The following is a 25,303-nucleotide window of genomic DNA, read 5'->3' on the forward strand; positions in this document are numbered from 1 at the left end:
AACACACACACACACGCACGCGCACACACGCACACGCACACACCTCACCCTCCTCATCTGTAGTGAAATTTTAGCTACTCTGTAACAATGTGACAGATATGGGCCAACTCTCTTCTATAACACTGTGACAGATATGGGCCGACTCTCTTCTATAACACTGTGACAGATATGGGCCAACTCTCTTCTATAACACTGTGACAGATATGGGCCGACTCTCTTCTATAACACTGTGACAGATATGGGCCAACTCTCTTCTATAACACTGTGACAGATATGAGCTGACTCTCTTCTATAACACTGTGACAGATATGGGCTGACTCTCTCCTGTAACACTGTGACAGATATGGGCCAACTCTCTCCTGTAACACTGTGACAGATATGGGCCAACTCTCTACTGTAACACTGTGACAGATATGGGCCGACTCTCTACTGTAACACTGTGACAGATATGGGCCGACTCTCTTCTGTGACACTGTGTCCCATCCGTTTAGGCTGGCTATCAGGAATAAACTCTGTTAACCCAGACTGTGTACGGTCTCTGACCAGACTGTGTACGGTCTCTCCCCAGGCGTTTGACCTTTGACCTGACTGTGTACGGTCTCTCCCCAGGCCTTTGACCTTTGACCTGACTGTGTACGGTCTCTCCCCAGGCCTTTGACCTTTGACCTGACTGTGTACGGTCTCTCCCCAGGCCTTTGACCTTTGACCTGACTGTGTACGGTCTCTCCCCAGGCCTTTGACCTTTGACCTGACTGTGTACGGTCTCTCCCCAGGCCTTTGACCTTTGACCTGACTGTGTACGGTCTCTCCCCAGGCCTTTGACCTTTGACCTGACTGTGTACGGTCTCTCCCAGGCCTTTGACCTTTGACCTGACTGTGTACGGTCTCTCCCCAGGCCTTTGACCTTTGACCTGACTGTGTACGGTCTCTCCCCAGGCCTTTGACCAGACTGTGTACGGTCTCTCCCCAGGCCTTTGACCTGACTGTGTACGGTCTCTCCCCAGGCCTTTGACCAGACTGTGTACGGTCTCTCCCCAGGCCTTTGACCTTTGACCTGACTGTGTACGGTCTCTCCCCAGGCCTTTGACCAGACTGTGTACGGTCTCTCACCAGGCCTTTGACCAGACTGTGTACGGTCTCTCCCCAGGCCTTTGACCTTTGACCTGACTGTGTACGGTCTCTCCCCAGGCCTTTGACCTGACTGTGTACGGTCTCTCCCCAGGCCTTTGACCTTTGACCTGACTGTGTACGGTTTCTCCCCAGGCCTTTGACCTGACAGTGTACGGTCTCTCCCCAGGCCTTTGACCTTTGACCTGACTGTGTACGGTCTCTCCCCAGGCCTTTGACCTGACTGTGTACGGTCTCTCCCCAGGCCTTTGACCTTTGACCTGACTGTGTACGGTCTCTCCCCAGGCCTTTGACCTGACTGTGTACGGTCTCTCCCCAGGCCTTTGACCTTTGACCTGACTGTGTACGTTCTCTCCCCAGGCCTTTGACCTGACTGTGTACGGTCTCTCCCCAGGCCTTTGACCTTTGACCTGACTGTGTACGGTCTCTCCCCAGGCCTTTGACCATTGTCTGACAGCAGTGGAGGACATCGCTGGACTCAACGGTTACCACCACTGGAGAGACAAGTCAGTAGCCCTCAGCTCTGCAGGCAATGTTTCAACTGAAATATAATTTATTATTATTGGACATTATCCACGGGGAGTCTAAAGGGTCAATCCTAACTTTCACTTCAGTTATATATTCACTAATGATGACTAAGTGCAAGGTTAGGAGTTTTCCCTTCTAAAACATACCGTGTAACATATGCTGTCATTATATAACCTTTCCCTCTGTGGGCGTCTACATTCAGGTGGGAGCAGTTTGACAAGAACTACCTGAGCAAGCTGCTGCTGCGGAAGTCTGTGTACCGGAAGAGCGAGCTGTGGGAGGTCTATCAGAAAATCAATATTAGAGACGCCATCAGTGTTATAGACCAGGTATGAGGGAGGGAGGGAGGGAGGGAGGGGAGCTGTGAGAGGTCTATCAGAAAATCAATATTAGAGACGCCATCAGTGTTATAGACCAGGTATGAGGGAGGGAGGGGAGCTGTGGGAGGTCTATCAGAAAATCAATATTAGAGACGCCATCAGTGTTATAGACCAGGTATGAGGGAGGGAGGGAGGGAGGGAGGGAGGGAGGGAGGGAGGGAGGGAGGGAGGGAGGGAGGGAGGGAGGGAGGGAGGGAGGGAGAGGGAGGGAGGGAGGGGAGGGAGGGAGGGAGGGAGGGAGGGAGGCTCAGAGACACAACTGTTGCCATGATTTTGTCCGGTGCACAGTTGTGTTATAAATGTCAACCAGGACCACTAGATGGCACTGCTCCTCAACTCACGGCAGCATGGCAGTGATGCACAGACAATGAACACCTGAATGTGTAAAGTTTCCCCAAGTAGAGAGAGAGAGAGAATAGAGAGAGAGAATAGAGAGAGAGAGAGAGAGAGAGAGAGAGAGAGAGAGAGAGACAGAGAGAGAATACAGAGAGACAGAGAGAGAATACAGAGAGACAGAGAGAGAATACAGAGAGAGAGAATAGAGAGAGAGAGAATAGAGAGAGAGAGAGAGAGACAGAGAGACAGAGAGACACAGAGAGAGAATACAGAGAGAGAATAGAGAGAGAATAGAGAATAGAGAGAGAGAGAATAGAGAGAGAGAGAATAGAGAGAGAGAATAGAGAGAGAGAATAGAGAGAGAGAGAGAGACAGAGAGACAGAGAGACACAGAGAGAGAATACAGAGAGAGAATAGAGAGAGAGAGAGAGAATAGAGAGAGAGAGATATAGAGAGAGAGAATAGAGAGAGACAGAGAGAATAGAGAGAGAGAATAGAGAGATAGAGAGAGAGAATAGCTTGTTAGTTTGCCTGTTTTTGTTTGTTTGTTTGTTTGTTTGTTTGTTTGTTTGTTTATAGGTAGGTAGTATTGTCATATGAGAGAGAATAGAGAGAGAGAGCGTAATTCATCTCTCTGTCTCCTCGGCTGACACCACCGCATAATCTGAGACCTGAGAGTCGCCACATCAAACATCCCATCTCTACTCGTGACATCACAGTCAGTGATGTGCCCTGCATCCTAAATACTGTAGTGCACCACTGTTGACTTGGGCCCATCGGGCTCTGTTTAGAAAGTGTCACGCTTCCCGTTAGGGACACACCCTTAGTGGCGAAGGTGCGTGACATCAGACCGCGTGACTGTGTGGGAAATAGATATGAGAGGTTTGGGAAAGTATTTTGGGGGGGGGATTCTTTTTTAATATCGCCACCATGGCAACAGGTTGGTAAGACAGGCCTATTGGGTCGGCCGATCAGCTGACATGGCTGGAACGCGTGTGGAAGGTCGGTAGTCTTATCCTGTAGGAGAGATGTCTCCAGTAGTTAGTTTGTTTGTCAGTTTGTTAGTTTGTTTGTTTGTTTGTTTGTTAGTTTGCCTGTTTTTGTTTGTTTGTTTGTTTGTTTGTTTGTTTGTTTGTTTGGTCGGTAGGTAGGTAGTATTGTCATATAGTCTGTAGGAGAGATGTCTATAGTATGAGGTGTTTAACTCCACCCAGACTGTCTCCTAGGAGGTGTTTAACTCCACCCAGACTGTCTCCTAGGAGGTGTTTAACTCCACCCAGACTGTCTCCTAGGAGGTGTTTAACTCCACCCAGACTGTTTCCTAGGAGGTGTTTAACTCCACCCAGACTGTTTCCTAGGAGGTGTTTAACTCCACCCAGACTGTTTCCTAGGAGGTGTTTAACTCCACCCAGACTGTCTCCTAGGAGGTGTTTAACTCCACCCAGACTGTTTCCTAGGAGGTGTTTAACTAACTCCACCCAGACTGTTTCCTAGGAGGTGTTTAACTCCACCCAGACTGTCTCCTAGGAGGTGTTTAACTCCACCCAGACTGTTTCCTAGGAGGTGTTTAACTCCACCCAGACTGTCTCCTAGGAGGTGTTTAACTCCACCCAGACTGTTTCCTAGGAGGTGTTTAACTAACTCCACCCAGACTGTTTCCTAGGAGGTGTTTAACTCCACCCAGACTGTCTCCTAGGAGGTGTTTAACTCCACCCAGACTGTTTCCTAGGAGGTGTTTAACTCCACCCAGACTGTTTCCTAGGAGGTGTTTAACTCCACCCAGACTGTCTCCTAGGAGGTGTTTAACTCCACCCAGACTGTTTCCTAGGAGGTGTTTAACTCCACCCAGACTGTTTCCTAGGTGGTGTTTAACTCCACCCAGACTGTTTCCTAGGAGGTGTTTAACTCCACCCAGACTGTTTCCTAGGAGGTGTTTAACTCCACCCAGACTGTCTCCTAGGAGGTGTTTAACTCCACCCAGACTGTTTCCTAGGAGGTGTTTAACTCCACCCAGACTGTTTCCTAGGAGGTGTTTAACTCCACCCAGACTGTTTCCTAGGAGGTGTTTAACTCCACCCAGACTGTTTCCTAGGAGGTGTTTAACTCCACCCAGACTGTTTCCTAGGAGGTGTTTAACTCCACCCAGACTGTTTCCTAGGAGGTGTTTAACTCCACCCAGACTGTCTCCTAGGAGGTGTTTAACTCCACCCAGACTGTCTCCTAGGAGGTGTTTAACTCCACCCAGACTGTCTCCTAGGAGGTGTTTAACTCCACCCAGACTGTTTCCTAGGAGATGTTTAACTCCACCCAGACTGTTTCCTAGGAGGTGTTTAACTCCACCCAGACTGTCTCCTAGGAGGTGTTTAACTCCACCCAGACTGTTTCCTAGAGAGGTGTTTAACTCCACCCAGACTGTCTCCTAGGAGGTGTTTAACTCCACCCAGACTGTCTCCTAGGAGGTGTTTAACTCCACCCAGACTGTCTCCTAGGAGGTGTTTAACTCCACCCAGACTGTTTCCTAGAGGTGTTTAACTCCACCCAGACTGTCTCCTAGGAGGTGTTTAACTCCACCCAGACTGTTTCCTAGGAGGTGTTTAACTCCACCCAGACTGTCTCCTAGGAGGTGTTTAACTCCACCCAGACTGTCTCCTAGGAGGTGTTTAACTCCACCCAGACTGTTTCCTAGGAGGTGTTTAACTCCACCCAGACTGTTTCCTAGGAGGTGTTTAACTCCACCCAGACTGTTTCCTAGGAGGTGTTTAACTCCACCCAGACTGTCTCCTAGGAGGTGTTTAACTCCACCCAGACTGTTTCCTAGGAGGTGTTTAACTCCACCCAGACTGTTTCCTAGGAGGTGTTTAACTCCACCCAGACTGTTTCCTAGGAGGTGTTGAACTCCACCCAGACTGTCTCCTAGGAGGTGTTTAACTCCACCCAGACTGTCTCCTAGGAGGTGTTTAACTCCACCCAGACTGTTTCCTAGGAGGTGTTTAATGAACTCCACCCAGACTGTTTCCTAGGAGGTGTTTAACTCCACCCAGACTGTTTCCTAGGAGGTGTTTAACACCACCCAGACTGTTTCCTAGGCGGTGTTGAACTTCACCCAGACCTGTTTTGTGACCCATTACATTTTGACTGTCCACTTTAGTCCAGACTCAGACCATTTTATAAAACCTTTTCAGACAATGTGAGGTGTTTTGAGGATGAGTTGACCCCTGATCTTTAACCTCTGTGTGTGTCTCCTGAACAGGGTGGCAACGTTCTGACCTCTGCCAGGCTCTCTCTGCCCTCCATGGCCTCCAGGGCATCTTTCCCAGAGGTCACCAACGTCACCAACTACCTGTGAGTTAAGTCTCTGTGTGTGTGTCTGGGTGTGTGTTTGGTGGGTGTGTGTGTTTGGTGGGTGTGTGTGTTTGGTGGGTGTGTGTGTTTGGTGGGTGTGTGTGTGTGTGTGTGTGGGTTGTTGTGTGTGTGTGTGTGTTTGGTGTGTGTGTGTGTGTGTGTGTGTGTGTCTATTTATTAATAGCACTGGGTGTGTGTGTTTGGTGGGTGGGTGTGTTTGGTGGGTGTGTGTGTTTGGTGGGTGTGTGTGTTTGGTGGGTGGGTGTGTGGGTGTGTGTGTGTTTGGTGGGTGTGTGTTTGGTGGGTGTGTGTGTGTGTCTTTGGTGGGTGTGTGTGTTTGGTGTGTGTTTGGTGTGTGTGTGTGTGTGTCTATTTATTAATAGCACTGGGTGTGTGTGTGTTTGGTGTGTGTGTGTGTGTTTGGTGGGTGTGTGTTTTTGGTGTGTGTGTGTGTGTGTGTGTCTATTTATTAATAGCACTGGGTGTGTGTGTGTGTGTCTATTTATTAATAGCACTGGGTGTGTGTGTGTGTGTCTATTTATTAATAGCACTGTGTGTGTGTGTGTGTGTGTGTGTGTGTGTGTGTGTGTGTGTGTGTGTGTGTGTGTGTGTGTGTGTGTGTGTGTGTGTGTGTGTGTGTGTGTGTGTCTATTTATTAATAGCACTGGGTGTGACCGTGTTCAATGTCACATCTGCAGCTGTCTATTAATGTCACTGGGTCACTGGGTGTGACCGTGCTTTCCCAAACAATACCCAGTCTTCATGAAATCCCATGTGGGGTCTCACCCCAACCACTGCTACCGGTCTTTACTCTAACCCTACAGGAGAGAGAACGGCAGTGGGGTCTGTCTGGACCTCCAGGTGATTGACAACGTGCCGGGGGCCAAGGTGGAGGAGGAGTCAGAAACGCATCACTTCCTGGCTGGGAACCTGTACAAGCCCAGGAGACGGGTATGGCCCTGTCAGCACTGTCACACACACAGACAGACATACAGGCAGGCAGGCTGGCTGGGCCTCTCACAGCACTGTCACACACACAGACAGACATACAGGCAGGCTGGCTGGCTGGGCCACTCACAGCACTGTCACACACACACAGACAGACATACAGGCAGGCTGGCTGGCTGGGCCTCTCACAGCACTGTCACACACACACAGACAGACATACAGGCAGGCTGGCTGGGCCTCTCGCAGCACTGTCACACACACACAGACAGACATACAGGCAGGCTGGCTGGCTAGGCCTGGGTGTGTGTGTTTGGTGGGTGTGTGTTTGTGTGTGTGTGTGTGTGTGTGTGTGTGTGTGTGTGTGTGTGTGTGTGTGTGTGTGTGTGTGTGTGTGTGTGTGTGTGTGTATCTCACAGCACTGTCACACACACAGACAGACATACAGGCAGGCTGGCTGGCTAGGCCTCTCACAGCACTGTCACACACACAGACAGACATACAGGCAGGCTGGCTGGCTAGGCCTCTCACAGCACTGTCACACACAGACAGACAGACATACAGGCAGGCTGGCTGGCTAGGCCTCTCACAGCACTGTCACACACACAGACAGACATACAGGCAGGCTGGCTGGCTGGGCCTCTCACAGCACTGTCACACACACAGACAGACATACAGGCAGGCTGGCTGGCTGGGCCTCTCACAGCACTGTCACACACACAGACAGACATACAGGCAGGCAGGCTGGCTAGGCCTCTCACAGCACTGTCACACACACAGACAGTGTCTCATCTCCTCCCTGTCCTCTCCTCCCTGTCCTCTTATCTCCTCTTCTCCCCTGTCCTCTTATCTCCTCTTCTCCCTGTCCTCTCCTCCCCCTGTCCTCTTATCTCCTGTCCTCTTAACTCCTCTCCTCCCTGTCCTCTTATCTCCTCTCCTCACTGTCCTCTTATCTCCTCTCCCTCACAGTCCTCTTATCTCCTCTCCTCCCTGTCCTCTTATCTCCTCTCCTCCCTGTCCTCTCCACCCTGTCCTCTTATCTCCTCTCCTCCCTGTCCTCTTATCTCCTCTCCTCCCTGTCCTCTTATCTCCTCTCTTCCCTCTCCTCTCTGGGACCAATCATATAACTCCCCCCCTCCCATGGTACCAGTGGGGGACCACTAGCATCAGGACAGTGAGATCTGCATTGTATAACTACAATCTGACTTGCTCTCCCCTCCTCTCTCTCTCTCCCCTCCTCTCTCCCCCTCCATAGTACCAGTCCCACTACAGCAGACACTTCATGACAGTGGGGGACCACGAGCGTCAGGACAGAGAGATCTTCCAGAGAAATATGAAGAGTCGCATGGAGACGTTCAAGACCACCCGACACAAACGCCACAGCCACAAGAAGGACCGCAGCCAGAAAAAGGCAGGGACCCCTAAAAGAAATGATTGGATGTTATTATCTCTGTGTAACTTCAGCAGGGAGCCAGGATAGGGGGAGACTTACGCATCTCTAAAAGAAATGATTGGATGTTATTATCTCTGTGTAACTTCAGCAGGGAGCCAGGATAGGGGGAGACTTTAGCATCTCTAAAATAAATGATTGGATGTTATTATCTCTGTGTAACTTCAGCAGGGAGCCAGGATAGGGGGAGATTTTAGCATCTCTAAAAGAAATGATTGGATGTTATTATCTCTGTGTAACTTCAGCAGGAATCCAGGATAGGGGAGACTTTAGCATCTCTAAAAGAAATGATTGGATGTTATTATCTCTGTGTAACTTCAGCAGGAATCCAGGATAGGGGGAGACTTTAGCATCTCTAAAAGAAATGATTGGATGTTATTATCTCTGTGTAACTTCACCAGAAAGCCAGGGCCTTCAACGGTATAGCCAGGCCCTTCAACGGTATAGCCAGGGCCTTCAACGGTATAGCCAGGGCCTTCAATAGTATAGCCAGGGTCTTCAACGGTATAGCCAGGGTCTTCAACGGTATAGCCAGGGCCTTCAACGGTATAGCCAGGGCCTTCAACGGTATAGCCAGGGCCTTCAACGGTATAGCCAGGGCCTTCAACGGTATAGCCAGGGCCTTCAACGGTATAGCCAGGGCCTTCAACGGTATAGCCAGGGCCTTCAACGGTATAGCCAGGGTCTTCAACGGTATAGCCAGGGCCTTCAACAGTATAGCCAGGGTCTTCAACGGTATAGCCAGGCCCTTCAACGGTATAGCCAGGGCCTTCAACGGTATAGCCAGGGCCTTCAACGGTATAGCCAGGGCCTTCAACGGTATAGCCAGGGTCTTCAACAGGTATAGCCAGGGCCTTCAACAGTATAGCCAGGGCCTTCAACAGTATAGCCAGGGCCTTCAACAGTATAGCCAGGGTCTTCAACGGTATAGCCAGGGTCTTCAACAGTATAGCCAGGGCCTTCAACAGTATAGCCAGGGCCTTCAACAGTATAGCCAGGGCCTTCAACGGTATAGCCAGGGCCTTCAACAGTATAGCCAGGGTCTTCAACGGTATAGCCAGGGCCTTCAACGGTATAGCCAGGGCTTTGGACCATTCTCTGTTGCGGATGGGAGAAACAGGAAGTAATCAGAAGAGGCAGGTGGGAGGAGCTGTAGGAGGATTGCCTCATGGTATTGGCTGGAATGGAATCAAACACATGGACACAATATGTTTGACTTCGTTTCCATTGATTCCGTTCCAGCCATTACAATGAGCCTGTCCTATAGCTCCTCCCATGAATATTATGGTGTTGGTTTCCTGTGGGTCCTGCCTGGTTTCCTGTGGGTCCTGTCTGGTTTCCTGTGGGTCCTGCCTGGTTTCCTGTGGGTCCTGCCTGGTTTCCTGTGGGTCCTGTCTGGTTTCCTGTGGGTCCTGCCTGGTTTCCTGTGGGTCCTGCCTGGTTTCCTGTGGGTCCTGCCTGGTTTCCTGTGGGTCCTGCCTGGTTTCCTGTGGGTCCTGCCTGGTTTCCTGTGGGTCCTGTCTGGTTTCCTGTGGGTCCTGTCTGGTTTCCTGTGGGTCCTGCCTGGTTTCCTGTGGGTCCTGCCTGGTTTCCTGTGGGTCCTGCCTGGTTTCCTGTGGGTCCTGCCTGGTTTCCTGTGGGTCCTGCCTGGTTTCCTGTGGGTCCTGCCTGGTTTCCTGTGGGTCCTGTCTGGTTTCCTGTGGGTCCTGCCTGGTTTCCTGTGGGTCCTGCCTGGTTTCCTGTGGGTCCTGCCTGGTTTCCTGTGGGTCCTGCCTGGTTTCCTGTGGGTCCTGCCTGGTTTCCTGTGGGTCCTGCCTGGTTTCCTGTGGGTCCTGCCTGGTTTCCTGTGGGTCCTGTCTGGTTTCCTGTGGGTCCTGTCTGGTTTCCTGTGGGTCCTGTCTGGTTTCCTGTGGGTCCTGCCTGGTTTCCTGTGGGTCCTGCCTGGTTTCCTGTGGGTCCTGCCTGGTTTCCTGTGGGTCCTGCCTGTAATGGACATTATAACGGGTGTTTTCTCTCCCTCCTACAGAGGAGAGGATCAGACGTTAAAGAACAGGACCTCAACGACAAACCTCGACGGAACGTCAGCTGGCAAGACAAAGGTGAGTCACTCACTTAAACACACTGGAAATGGAGTCGGGCCTCAGCGATTTCAATATCATTCCTTCATGACCTGTGTTCCCAGTTCTCACTCGCTCAAACTATTTCTGTGGGTTCTGGAATGTATTGCCACGTTCCAATGTCCACGCTAGTACATTATCGAGGATGCTCAGGCATGACATTGGTTCACGCTAGGTAGTATGCAAGTGTGGACACTGGGACAGAGCATAGGAGTTGGTTGTAAAAATAAAAGATAGTTGCTATCATTGATCATGATTGATATTGTTCATGTGTCTACGATGCCCCCTCAAATCCTATGGTGGTGCATTGTGGGTAGGGTATTGTTCATGTGTCTATGATGCCCCCGCAGAGCCTCTGAAGGTGCATTGTGGGTAGGGTAGTGTTCATGTGTCTATGATGCCCCCGCAGAGCATCTGAAAGTGCATTATGGGTACTGTAGTGTTCATGTGTCTGTGATTCCCTCTCAGATCCTATGGTGGTGCATTGTGGGTAAGGGTAGTGTTCATGAGTCTGTGATGCCCCCTCAGATCCTGTGGTGGTGCATTGTGGGTACTGTAGTGTTCACGTGTCTGTGATGCCCCCTCAGATCCTGTGGTGGTGCATTGTGGGTACTGTAGTGTTCATGTGTCTGTGATGCCCCTCAGAGCCTGTGGTGGTGCATTGTGGGTACTGTAGTGTTCACGTGTCTGTGATGCCCCCTCAGATCCTGTGGTGGTGCATTGTGGGTACTGTAGTGTTCACGTGTCTGTGATGCCCCCTCAGACCCTGTGGTGGTGCATTGTGGGTACTGTAGTGTTCATTCACGTGTCTGTGATGCCCCCTCAGATCCTGTGGTGGTGCATTGTGGGTCCTGTAGTGTTCACGTGTCTGTGATGCCCCCTCAGATCCTGTGGTGGTGCATTGTGGGTACTGTAGTGTTCACGTGTCTGTGATGCCCCCTCAGATCCTGTGGTGGTGCCGGTGGAGTCTGAGGATGAGAAGGAGAACACATGGAGCCAGAGAAGGAGGAGGACGTTGGCATCACCTTTGTGGCTCGAAAGGTTCCAGACACGCCCAAAGAACGACCCAAATCTGGTAAAGGACACATTGACACAGGAGAGACTAGAAACCTCAGAAAAAGGCCTGGTGTCCCTGTTTAAATACTAATACAGAATCCTGACTGTATTCTCCTCTGTCTGACCTGTGTCCTGTCTCAGTCCCGGCTGGTCTGGAGGTGTGTCAGAGCCCCTCCGTGGCCCCGCCCTCCCCCACCTGCAGTGAGAGGAACCTGCCCTGGAAGGGTGGCATCGGAACCCTGCCGGTGTGCGTTTCCATGGAGGCTACTAAAATCATCCCCATAGACCTGCAGCAGGCGTGGAACCAGAGCATCTCCTCCTTAGAGAGCCTGTCCTCTCCACCGGGCCCCGTAGAGCCCTTACACCCCGCGTCAGCGCCCTCTCCAGGCTGGGAGGGCAGCGTCCTGTCTCATACTCTGGTAGTGGAGTTAGTGGCTCTGGTTTTGGATCCAGAGGGGCTGGGTCAATAGTGGCTCAGGGCATCGCTCGGTTTGAGTTCCTCCAGGAGGAGAGGAGAAGGAGGAGGAAGAGGGACCCTCATCTGAGCAGGAGCTTCAGCCCCTCATGTCATCCTCTGTGAGGCCCCCTGGCCCCCCCCCCCTCCCCCTGGCCCAGGGTCTAGGGCGGAGGAGGAACCCCTGTGTGTACCTGAGGAGCCTGGTCACAGTGCCCCCTCCTGGCAGTGAGCCGCTGGCGCGCAGCAGAGGGCCCACTCAGCTTTAATGGCTCCAACCACATCTCTGGTGTTGCCCCGTCGACGCAGATCTAGGATCAGCTTACTCAACCAAGTCCCTAACCAATACCTACTAGGGAGAACAACACAAGACTGATTTCAAATCAGCTTCTATGGGCAATTACGTCCCTCACTGCCTCACACACTCAACAGCAGAACAGTCACCCAACCACACACACACACCAGCTCAGGCCGTCCAACCCCCTCAGCTCTGCTACTTCTCCTTCCAGACGACGAGTCTTCATCTCCTTCACACACACACACACAGACACACACAGACACACACACACATACACACACACACACACACACACACACACACACACACACACACACACACACACACACACACACACACACACACACACACACACACACACACACACACACACACACACACACACACACACACACACACACACACACACAGGATGTTGGACTAATACAGCGATGATGATATTGAGGAAGTATAATGAGCATCCCAAAATAGCACCCTATTCCCTATATAGTGCACTACTTTTGACCAGGGCCCCCAATAGGGAATAGGGTGCCATTTGGGACGAAGGCTGAGAGTTTTGATTTGATGTGGCAGCTGGTACAGTCACAGATAGACACACAGTGCATTGTGGTCCAGGGTTGGGGCCGTCCGTCCATGTGGTAAAACAATACCAGTTTCCAGAGAGAGTGTTGTTGATTGATGACCAGATCCTGGTCCCTGATTGGTTCTACCCCCCCCCCCCCCCCAGCTCCCTGCAGGGGTCGAGGTTCTGCCCTGTCTGTTTCATACACTTGAATATAAGTCAATGTCAAGATGTAAGCCGATTTGAGAAATATCTGTCTATAGCCGGACTGCCACATTACCCAGGCCTTATGGGGTGTGTCCATCTAACATCAAACGCTCCATTCAACCCCCAGTACTCTCCTCCTCTCCTCTCCCTCCTCTCCTCTCCTCTCCTCCTCTCTCCTCTCCTCTCCTCTCCTCTCCTCCTCCCTCTCCCTCTCCTCTCCTCTCCTCCCTCCCTCTCCTCTCTCCTCTCCCTCTCCTCTCCTCTCCTCTCCTCTCCTCCTCCTCCTCTCCTCTCCTCTCCCTCCCCTCCCCTCTCCTCTCCCCTCTCCTCTCCTCTCCTCCCGATCCACAAGGAAAGAGAGAGAGAAAACATTTGTCCTGCCTAACGGCTTCACTAATATAATATAATATATAATATATATTTTTTAGCCCCCTATTTCTCCCTAGTTATGATCTTGTCTCATCGCTGCAACTTCCCAACGTTCTCGGGAGAGGCGAAGGCGGAGTCATGCGTCCTCCGAAACATGACCGGCCAAACCGCGTTCTTTTTCCCGAGCGCGGCAGTGGTACTACAGACCCTGGTTCCATTCCAGGCTGTGGTCGCCAGCGGTCTGAGGTACTACAGACCCTTGTTCCATTCCAGGCTGTATCGCAGCGGTCTGAGGTACTACAGAACCTGGTTCCATTCCAGGCTGTATCACAGCGGTCTGAGGTACTACAGACCCTTGTTCCATTCCAGGCTGTATCGCAGCGGTCTGCGGACCTGAGGTACTACAGACCCTTGTTCCATTCCAGGCTGTATCACAGCGGTCTGAGGTACTACAGAACCTGGTTCCATTCCAGGCTGTATCGCAGCGGTCTAAGGTACTACAGACCCTTGTTCCATTCCAGGCTGTATCGCCCTGGTTCCAGCAGTCTCAAGGTACTACAGACCCTTGTTCCATTCCAGGCTGTATCGCAGCGGTCTAAGGCCCTGCATTTCAGTGCTAGAGGCGTCTTTGTATATAAGAATTTGTACTTAACTGATTTGCCTAGTTAAATCAAGGTTACACACATAATTCCAGCTTAACCTGAAGCCAGCTGCACCAATGTGTCAGAGGAAACACAGTTTAACTGACGACCGGGGTCAGCCTGCAGGCACCCGGCCCACCACAAGGAGTTGCTAGAGTGCGATGAGCCAAGTAAAGCCCCACCGGCCAAACCCTCCCGTAACCCGGACGATGCTGGGCCAATTGTGCGCCGTCCTATGGGACTCCTGGCCACGGCTGGTTGTAGCACTGCAGTGCCCTAGACTGCTGCTGCCACTCGGGGGGGAGAGAGATAGGGGGGAGGGGAGAGGAGAGGAGAGGGAGGTAGAGAGAGAGGGGGAGGGGAGAGAGAGGAGAGAGGGAGGGAGAGAGAGAGGGGGAGGGGAGAGGGAGAGAGAGGGGAGGGAGAGAGAGAGAGGCAGGTAGAGAGGGAGGGAGGGGAGAGGAGAGGAGAGAGGGGAGGGAGAGAGAGAGGGGGGGAGGGAGAGAGAGAGAGGGAGAGAGAGAGAGGGAGGGAGAGAGGCAGGTAGAGAGAGAGAGAGGGAGGGGTAGAGAGAGGGAGGTAGAGAGAGAGGGGGGGAGAGAGAGAGGGGAGAGAGAGGTAGAGGCAGGTAGAGAGGGAGAGAGAGAGAGAGAGAGAGAGAGAGGGAGGGGAGGTGGAGAGAGGGAGAGAGGTAGAGGCAGGTAGAGGGGTAGAAAGAGGAGGTAGAGGAGGGAGGGAGGGAGGGAGGGAGGGAGGCAGGTAGAGGCAGGTAGAGAGAGGTAGAAAGAGAGAGGGGGAGGTAGAGAGAGAGATCAAAGAGGGGAGAAGACAGGGCTGAAAGCACCAACTTTATAAACTTCCTAAACACCAGCCCAGAGAGAGTGTTGTTGATTGATGACCAGATCCGGGTTCCTGATTGGTTTGTGCTCTGTTCCCCAACTCCTATGGTCATGGTCAGGTCATGGTCAGGCCAAACAGCAATAACAACAACCATAGGAGTTGCCATGACAGCACAAGCAGATATGAGACCAGGCCATGAGATTACCAGGAAAGTCTTTAATTTCATACATTTCCCAAACCCCAGCCCAGAGCCAGCATCGTTGCCTGATGACCATCGCCTGGTCCCAGATCTGTTTGTCTTCATGCCTGGCTATGAATATTCCTCTCATCCTCTCAGTAGTGATGAACCTGGAAGTCAGGAAGCCCAGGGGGACACACAGTATTGAATATTCCTCTCATCTCCTCAGTAGTGATGAACCTGGAAGTCAGGAAGCCCAGGGGGACACACAGTATTGAATATTCCTCTCATCTCCTCAGTAGTGATGAACCTGGAAGTCAGGAAGCCCAGGGGGACACACAGTATTGAATATTCCTCTCATCTCCTCAGTAGTAAGTCAGGAAGCCCAGGGGGACACACAGTATTGAATATTCCTCTCATTCCTCTCATCTCCTCAGTAGTGATCTGGGAGGACTTTCTCTGTGTCTCTCATCATGTACAGTCAGAGCACGTCAATCATAGCCTGCCTCCCTATTTGGCACCCCTAACCCCTACATAGTGCACTACTATAGGGCGTATGGGGCTCTGGTCAAAAGTAGTGCACTACTATAGGGCCCATGGGGCTCTGGTCAAAAGTAGTGCACTACTATAGGACCTATGGGGCTCTGGTCAAAAGTAGTGCACTACTATAGGGCCCATGGGGCTCTGGTCAAAAGTAGTGCACTACTATAGGACTTATGGGGCTCTGGTCAAAAGTAGTGCACTACTATAGGACCTATGGGGCTCTGGTCAAAAGTAGTGCACTACTATAGGGCTCTGGTCAAAAGTAGTGCACTACTATAGGGCGTATGGGGCTCTGGTCAAAAGTAGTGCACTACTATAGGGGCTCTGGTCAAAAGTAGTGCACTACTATAGGGCTCTGGTCAAAAGTAGTGCACTACTATAGGGCTCTGGTCAAAAGTAGTGCACTACTATAGGGCTCTGGTCAAAAGTAGTGCACTATATTGGCAATAGGGAATGTGATTTGGGAAATAACCCCTAAGAATCGCCCCCTTCGTGACTTTAAACAGCACCTCTCTCTGCCTGTCCTTTATGTCCTGTGTCAACCCAATGCAGCCCTATGTTAAGACTAAACACGCATAGCCTTGGTTTTTAAACATGTATTTATCAATGCTTCTCTTATATAAAAACTACAGAAGACATTTTCTTTGTAAAAAAAATTAAAATAAAGAAAATGAAAAAAAAAACTTTGCCGAGCTACAGATGAATTGTTTTTATTTAAAAATGACCAAAGTTTGTAGAAGAGTTAAAGTCACCATTTCCTTGTTGATGTGATGACGTCATCCATTGCCTCAGTCTGTGTTCCACTGTAACTGTTACGTCAGACGGGGACGTGATGATGTAGGGTTTAACCTGCTTTCTTTTGTTGTGTGAAGCGGGTGGACAGTTGTCAAAGGTGACACACATACGGACACACACACACACACGCACACACACCAACGCACACACCAACGCATGCACACACACACACAGACACACAGACACACACACACACACACACACACACACACACACACACACACAACGCACACACCAACGCATGCACACACACACACAGACACACAGACACACACAGACACACACACACACACACACACACACACACACACACACACACACACACACACACACACACACACACACACACACACACACATACACACACACACACACACACACACACACACACACACACACACACATAAAGTGTAGTATCTAGTCTGATATAGAAACCAGTATGATGTTCTGTGAGAGTACCACCTCGTCTCCTATCTGATCCACTTGTTATCCCGGTAGAGACACAACATTACCCCTCCCCTGTGTTTTACCTTGTCCAATACCTTAACACACACCGATCTTCATAATACATTCAGATGAGATTATTGTTATATTCTGTATTTATGTAAAGGAGTTGTTTTAATGATAAATTAGTTCAATGTATAATGGATTGGTACATGATGGTTTTTTTTTTTTTTTTTTTTTTTTTCTGCCAAAGATTCACCTGAAATCTTAATTTAAAGCCCGAGCTCATTGATACTGGGTCTATAATGTGGCGACGTAAACAACCAGTTTTTCCTAACAAATAAATACGTATAGTTCTTCCCTCCATACTGTCCTCAGAGAGAACAACCCAGAGGCCCATAGCGATATAACCTCCTGTAAATATCTCTCTCCGGCACCATCTTTCAGTTGTTTATTGTAATGTTAACAGCCACAAACTCTCCAATCAGCAAAGGTGATGTGTTTAACATGAGGGATGTTGTGCCTTGTAAGAAGAAATGATCGGGGTTTTTGTCCCAAATGGCACTCTATTCCCTTTATAGTGCATTGTTCTGGACCAGGGCCCTCCCTATTCCCTGTTCTGGACCAGGGCACTCCCTATCCCCTGTTCTGGACCAGGGCACTCCCTATTCTCTGTTCTGGACCAGGGCACTCCCTATTCCCTGTTCTGGACCAGGGCACTCCCTATTCTCTGTTCTGGACCAGGGCCCTCCCTATTCCCTGTTCTGGACCAGGGCACTCCCTATTCTCTGTTCTGGACCAGGGCACTCCCTATTCTCTGTTCTGGACCAGGGCACTCCCTATTCTCTGTTCTGGACCAGGGCACTCCCTATTCTCTGTTCTGGACCAGGGCCCTCCCTATTCTCTGTTCTGGACCAGGGCCCTCCCTATTCCCTGTTCTGGACCAGGGCCCTCCCTATTCTCTGTTCTGGACCAGGGCACTCCCTATTCCCTGTTCTGGACCAGGGCACTCCCTATTCTCTGTTCTGGACCAGGGCACTCCCTATTCTCTGTTCTGGACCAGGGCCCACCCTATTCCCTGTTCTGGACCAGGGCCCTCCCTATTCCCTGTTCTGGACCAGGGCCCTCCCTATTCCCTGTTCTGGACCAGGGCCCTCCCTATTCCCTGTTCTGGACCAGGGCCCTCCCTATTCTCTGTTCTGGACCAGGGCACTCCCTATTCTCTGTTCTGGACCAGGGCCCTCCCTATTCTCTGTTCTGGACCAGGGCCCTCCCTATTCTCTGTTCTGGACCAGGGCCCTCCCTATTCCCTGTTCTGGACCAGGGCACTCCCTATTCTCTGTTCTGGACCAGGGCCCTCCCTATTCCCTGTTCTGGACCAGGGCCCTCCCTATTCCCTGTTCTGGACCAGGGCCCTCCCTATTCCCTGTTCTGGACCAGGGCCCTCCCTATTCTCTGTTCTGGACCAGGGCCCTCCCTATTCCCTGTTCTGGACCAGGGCCCTCCCTATTCTCTGTTCTGGACCAGGGCCCTCCCTATTCCCTGTTCTGGACCAGGGCCCTCCCTATTCCCTGTTCTGGACCAGGGCCCTCCCTAGTCTCTGTTCTGGACCAGGGCCCTCCCTATTCCCTGTTCTAGACCAGGGCCCACCATAGGCCTGTATATGACTTTAAGGGAAAAGGGTGCAATTAGGGATTAAACCCTTGACTAGTGTGGCACCAGCTGCTTGCCTCATAACCCTAGTGTGGTACCAGCTGCTTGCCTCATAACCCTTGACTAGTGTGGCACCAGCTGCTTGCCTCATAACCCTTGACTAGTGTGGCACCAGCTGCTTGCCTCATAACCCTTGACGAGTGTGGTACCAGCTGCTTGCCTCATAACCCTAATGTGGTACCAGCTGCTTGCCTCATAACCCTAGTGTGGTACCAGCTGCTTGCCTCATAACCCTAGTGTGGTACCAACTGCTTGCCTCATAACCCTTGACTAGTGTGGCACCAGCTGCTTGCCTCATAACCCTAGTGTGGTACCAACTGCTTGCCTCATAACCCTAGTGTGGTACCAGCTGCTTGCCTCATAACCCTTGACTAGTGTGGCACCAGCTGCTTGCCTCATAACCCTTGACTAGTGTGGCACCAGCTGCTTTGATTCATAACCCTAGTGTGGTACCAGCTGCTTGCCTCATAACCCTTGACTAGTGTGGTACCAGCTGCTTGCCTCATAACCCTAATGTGGTACCAGCTGCTTGCCTCATGACCCTAGTGTGGCACCAGCTGCTTGCCTCATAACCCTAGTGTGGTACCAGCTGCTTGCCTCATAACCCTAGTGTGGTACCAGCTGCTTGCCTCATAACCCTAGTGTGGCACCAGCTGCTTGCCTCATAACCCTAGTGTGGTACCAGCTGCTTGCCTCATAACCCTAGTGTGGCACCAGCTGCTTGCCTCATAACCCTAGTGTGGCACCAGCTGCTTGCCTCATAACCCTAGTGTGGTACCAGCTGCTTGCCTCATAACCCTAGTGTGGTACCAGCTGCTTGCCTCATAACCCTAGTGTGGTACCAACTGCTTGCCTCATAGCCCTTGACTAGTGTGGCACCAGCTGCTTGCCTCATAACCCTAGTGTGGTACCAACTGCTTGCCTCATAGCCCTTGACTAGTGTGGTACCAGCTGCTTGCCTCATAACCCTTAACTAGTGTGGTACCATGAACATTGTTTTATTTGAGCTGCTTGTCAACGTTGTTGTGTCAGTTATTATGCTCTCTGTCACGTAAACCGGTCCAATCTCCAACTATCACGACATGGGACATGGGACATGTTCTGAAGTCCTTTCCTTTTTTAGGACTATTTTTTGCTTTGAAACGATTATTTTGTTTTTACCTGAGATTTGACGGGTTGTTGTATTAAATTAAACCTATCTGTGCCAAAATGTTAACTTTGGCTCTTGCCCAGAAACAAAGTGAATAAATTATAAAGTGTGTTTTTTCTGAATGAATACCTGTTGGTCACGTGCTTTATTTCTATATCTCTAACAAGGCAGTCCTACACTGTCATTGAAAACAATAATGTGTTCTTTAACTGACTTGCCTAGTTAAATAACGGATAAATAAATAAATATCAGCTCTGTCAATACACAAACAGAAGTCGTTAACAATAAGAATCATGTCAGCGTACCAGGCTTCCCCATCACCTCTGAAGTGGGGCGCTGTCCTGCCCTTCAAAGAAGGGTATCTGGCACATCCAGAGGCTCCTCTGCCCAAATGGCACCCTATTCTATGTAGTGCACCACTTTTGGCCAGGACCCATAGGGCTCTGGTTTAAAGTTGTGCACTATATAGTGAATAGGGTGCCATAGGGCTCTGGTTTAAAGTAGTGCACTATATAGGGAATAGGGTGCCATAGGGCTCTGGTTTAAAGTAGTGCACTATATAGGGAATAGGGTGCCTTAGGGCTCTGGTTTAAAGTAGTGCACTATATAGGGAATAGGGTGCCTTAGGGACATGGTTTAAAGTTGTGCACTATTTAGGGAATAGGGTGCCTTAGGGCTCTGGTTTAAAGTAGTGCACTATATAGGGAATAGGGTGCCTTAGGGCTCTGGTTTAAAGTAGTGCACTATATAGGGAATAGGGTGCCTTAGGGCTCTGGTTTAAAGTTGTGCACTATATAGGGATAGGGTGCAATAGGGCTCTGGATTAAAGTTGTGCACTATATGGGAATAGGGTGCCATAGGGCTCTGGTTTAAAGTTGTGCACTATATAGGGAATAGGCAGTGCCTTAGGGCTCTGGTCTAAAGTAGTGCACTATATAGGGAATAGGGTGCCATAGGGCTCTGGTTTAAAGTTGTGCACTATAAAGGGAATAGGGTGCCATAGGGCTCTGGTTTAAAGTAGTGCACTGTATAGGGAATAGGTCAGCCTTAGGGCTCTGGCTTGAAGTAGTGCACTATATAAAGGAATAGGGTGCCATAGGGCTCTGGTCTAAAGTAGTGCACTACATAGGGAATAGGGTGCCATTGGGCTCTGGTCTAAAGTTGTGCACTATGTTTTCTTTACATTTATTTTATTTCACCTTTATTTAACCAGGTAGACCAGATCACCTTTATTTAACCAGGTAGACCAGATCACCTTTATTTAACCAGGTAGACCAGATGCCTTATTTAACCAGGTAGACCAGATCACCTTTATTTAACCAGGTAGACCAGATCACCTTTATTTAACCAGGTAGACCAGATCACCTTTATTTAACCAGGTAGACCAGATCACCTTTATTTAACCAGGTAGACCAGATCACCTTTATTTAACCAGGTTGTTACGTTCCCCAGTTTATGTGTTGTAGTTTGTATGTTTGCATGTGTTTATTTCAGGAAATGGCTTCATGAAATCCCTCAAGCAGCTGATTGGTCGACTCCAGGGCTAATTGGAGAGCTGACCCCGCCCCCTCGTCAAGATAGCTGTCTCCAATTACCCATTCAATCTGAAGCTATATAAATGCCAGTGTTCTGTTCAGGAGGGAGAGATTTTTCTCTGAGGTCATTGCAGAGATTTTGCTCGGGAGATTTTGCTCGGGAGATTTTGCTCGGGAGATTTTGCTCGGGAGATTTTGCTCGGGAGATTTTGCTCGGGAGGTCTTGCTCGGGAGATTTTGCTCGGGAGATTTTGCTCGGGAGATTTTGCTCGGGAGATTTTGCTCGGGAGGTCATTGCAGAGATTTTGCTAGAGATTTTGCTGGGCTGAGAGTTGGTATGTTTTGTGAGTTTGTTGCTCAGATAGAGCTTATTTGATGTCCTTTGTTTCTTAGTTTGTTTGTGAAAATTGTTTAATATTCTGTTTCATTTGTTCCCAGGGGGAAAGGGGAAGGCACCTAGTGAGTGCTTAGTCAAGAGGCCCGCGGGCATACATATACCCGTAGCATATTCACTGTCTAGGCACACTAGGTAAGACCTTGGCGGACCACCCCTTGTATTTTGGTTAGGGCACCAGGTGGTGCTAAATTAGGTAAGTAGTGGGTAGGCAGGTAAGATAGGAGAGGGGGGGCTTTGAGATTTACTTTCTTTGCTTTGGTTCCGTCCAGCCCCTTTTCCCCATATTACCGTGTGAAGGAATAAAGTCCTGGTAAACGGTACCACATTCTGTCTGTTGTCATTCTTTCTTGCACCTACAGTCCATACCTTTTTCACTTCACGGAGAGTTTAGTTGTAGCAGGGTGTTGCGTTCTCTCTTCATAGAGGCGTGCGTAACACAGGTAGACCAGATCACCTTTATTTAACCAGGTAGACCAGATCACCTTTATTTAACCAGGTAGGCCAGATCACCTTTATTTAACCAGGTAGGCCAGATCACCTTTATTTAACCAGGTAGACCAGATCACCTTTATTTAACCAGGTAGACCAGTTGAGAACAAGTTCTCATTTACAACTGCGACCCTGACCAAGGTAAAGCAAAGCAGTGCGACAAAAATCAACGACACAGAGTTACACATGGAGTAAAACAAACATACAGTCAATACTACAGTATAAACAAGTCTATATACGATGTGAGCAAATGAGGTGAGATAAGGGAGGTAAAGGCAAAAAAAGGCCATGGTGGCAAAGTAAATACAATATAGCAAGTAAGGGAAGAGGGTGCCATTTGGGGTACAGGTCACTGGAGAGAACACAATAAGTGTTTTCATAATGAATTTCACTCTGTCATATTCAGTCCAATAGAACGGTCGGGGGGGACATGTATGTCACCTAGCAACAGTATGTCCAATAGAATGGTCGGGGGGACATGTATGTCACCAAGCAACAGTATGTCCAATAGAACGGTCGGGGGACATGTATGTCACCTAGCAACAGTATGTCCAACAGAACGATGTATGTCACCTAGCAACAGTATGTCCAACAGAAGGGTCGGGGGGGACATGTATGTCACCTAGCAACAGTATGTCCAACAAACGGTCGTGGGGACATGTATGTCACCTAGCAACAGTATGTCCAACAGAACGGTCGGGGGACATGTATTTGACCTAGCTACAGTATGTCCAACAGAAGGGTCGGGGACATGTATGTCACCTAGCAACAGTATGTCCAACAGAACGGTCGGGGGACATGTATGTCACCTAGCAACAGTATGTCCAACAGAACGGTCGGGGGACATGTATGTCACCTAGCAACAGTATGTCCAACAGAACAGTTGGGGGGACATGTATGTCCAACAGAAGGGTCGGGGGACATGTATGTCACCTAGCAACAGTATGTCCAACAGAAGGGTCGGGGGGACATGTATGTCACCTAGCAACAGGTCCACATGTACATGTATGTCACCTAGCAACAGTATGTCCAACAGAACGGTCGGGGGACATGTATGTCACCTAGCAACAGTATGTCCAACAGAACGTACATGTATGTCCAACAGAAGGGTCGGGGGACATGTATGTCACCTAGCAACAGTATGTCCAACAGAAGGGTCGGGGGACATGTATGTCACCTAGCAACAGTATGTCCAACAGAACGGTCGGGGGGACATGTATGTCACCTAGCAACAGTATGTCCAACAGAACGGTCGGGGGGACATGTATGTCACCTAGCAACAGTATGTCCAACAGAACAGGGTATGTCCAACAGAAGGGGACATGTATGTCACCTAGCAACAGTATGTCCAACAGAAGGGTCGGGGGGACATGTATGTCACCTAGCAACAGTATGTCCAACAGAACGGTTGGGGGGACATGTATGTCACCTAGCAACAGTATGTCCAACAGAAGGGTCGGGGGGACATGTATGTCACCTAGCAACAGTATGTCCAACAGAAGGGTCGGGGGGACATGTATGTCACCTAGCAACAGTATGTCCAACAGAACGGTTGGGGGGACATGTATGTCCAACAGAAGGGTCGGGGGGACATGTATGTCACCTAGCAACAGTATGTCCAACAGAAGGGTCGGGGGGACATGTATGTCACCTAGCAACAGTATGTCCAACAGAAGGGTCGGGGGGACATGTATGTCACCTAGCAACAGTATGTCCAACAGAACGGTTGGGGGGACATGTATGTCCAACAGAACGGTCGGGGGGACATGTATGTCAGCTAGCAACAGTATGTCCAACAGAAGGGTCGGGGGGACATGTATGTCACCTAGCAACAGTATGTCCAACAGAAGGGTCGGGGGACATGTATGTCACCTAGCAACAGTATGTCCAACAGAACGGTTGGGGGACATGTATGTCACCTAGCAACAGTATGTCCAACAGAAGGGTATGTATATCACCTAAACAGTATGTCCAACATAAGGGTCGGGGGGACATGTATGTCACCTAGCAACAGTATGTCCAACAGAACGGTTGGGGGGACATGTATGTCCAACAGAAGGGTCGGGGGGACATGTATGTCACCTAGCAACAGTATGTCCAACAGAAGGGTCGGGGGGGACATGTATGTCACCTAGCAACAGTATGTCCAACAGAAGGGTCGGGGGGACATGTATGTCACCTAGCAACAGTATGTCCAACAGAAGGGTCGGGGGGGACATGTATGTCACCTAGCAACAGTATGTCCAACAGAAGGGTCGGGGGGACATGTATGTCACCTAGCAACAGTATGTCCAACAGAACGGTCGGGGGGACATGTATGTCACCTAGCAACAGTATGTCCAACAGAAGGGTCTGGGGGACATGTATGTCACCTAGCAACAGTATGTCCAACAGAACGGTTGGGGGGACATGTATGTCAACAGAACGGTCAGCATGTATTTGACCTAGCAACAGTATGTCCAACAGAACGGTCGGGGGGACATGTATGTCACCTAGCATCAGTATGTCCAACAGAACGGTTGGGGGGACATGTATGTCCAACAGAAGGGTCGGGGGGACATGTATGTCACCTAGCAACAGTATGTCCAACAGAAGGGTAGGGGGGACATGTATGTCACCTAGCAACAGTATGTCCAACAGAAGGGTCGGGGGACATGTATGTCACCTAGCAACAGTATGTCCAACAGAACGGTCGGGGGGGACATGTATGTCACCTAGCAACAGTATGTCCAACAGAACGGTCGGGGGGACATGTATGTCACCTAGCAACAGTATGTCCAACAGAACGGTTGGGGGGACATGTATGTCCAACAGAAGGGTCGGGGGGACATGTATGTCACCTAGCAACAGTATGTCCAACAGAAGGGTCGGGGGGACATGTATGTCACCTAGCAACAGTATGTCCAACAGAACGGTTGGGGGGACATGTATGTCACCTAGCAACAGTATGTCCAACAGAAGGGTCGGGGGACATGTATGTCACCTAGCAACAGTATGTCCAACAGAAGGGTCAGGGGGACATGTATGTCACCTAGCAACAGTATGTCCAACAGAACGGTGTGTATGTCCAACAGAAGGGTCGGGGGACATGTATGTCACCTAGCAACAGTAGCCAACAGAAGGGTATGTCACCTAAACAGTAGTCCAACAGAAGGGTCGGGGGGACATGTATGTCACCTAGCAACAGTATGTCCAACAGAAGGGTTGGGGGGACATATATGTCACCTAGCAACAGTATGTCCAACAGAACGGTCGGGGGGGGGCATGTATGTCACCTAGCAACAGTATGTCCAACAGAAGGGTCGGGGGGGGACATGTATGTCACCTAGCAACAGTATGTCCAACAGAACGGTCGGGGGACATGTATGTCCAACAGAAGGGTCTGGGGGACATGTATGTACCTAGC

General features: G+C 50.2%; 1 pseudogene; it reads left to right on the forward strand.

Annotated features, from left to right (window-relative positions):
- The window catches only part of LOC135532268 (sodium/hydrogen exchanger 5-like), a 50,268-nt pseudogene extending 37,330 nt beyond the window's left edge, over positions 1-12,938 (forward strand).
- Positions 12,939-25,303: the final 12,365 nt, after the last annotated feature.

This window comes from Oncorhynchus masou, unplaced genomic scaffold, assembly GCF_036934945.1.
Source record: "Oncorhynchus masou masou isolate Uvic2021 unplaced genomic scaffold, UVic_Omas_1.1 unplaced_scaffold_1793, whole genome shotgun sequence".
Taxonomy (NCBI): Eukaryota; Metazoa; Chordata; class Actinopteri; order Salmoniformes; family Salmonidae; genus Oncorhynchus; species Oncorhynchus masou.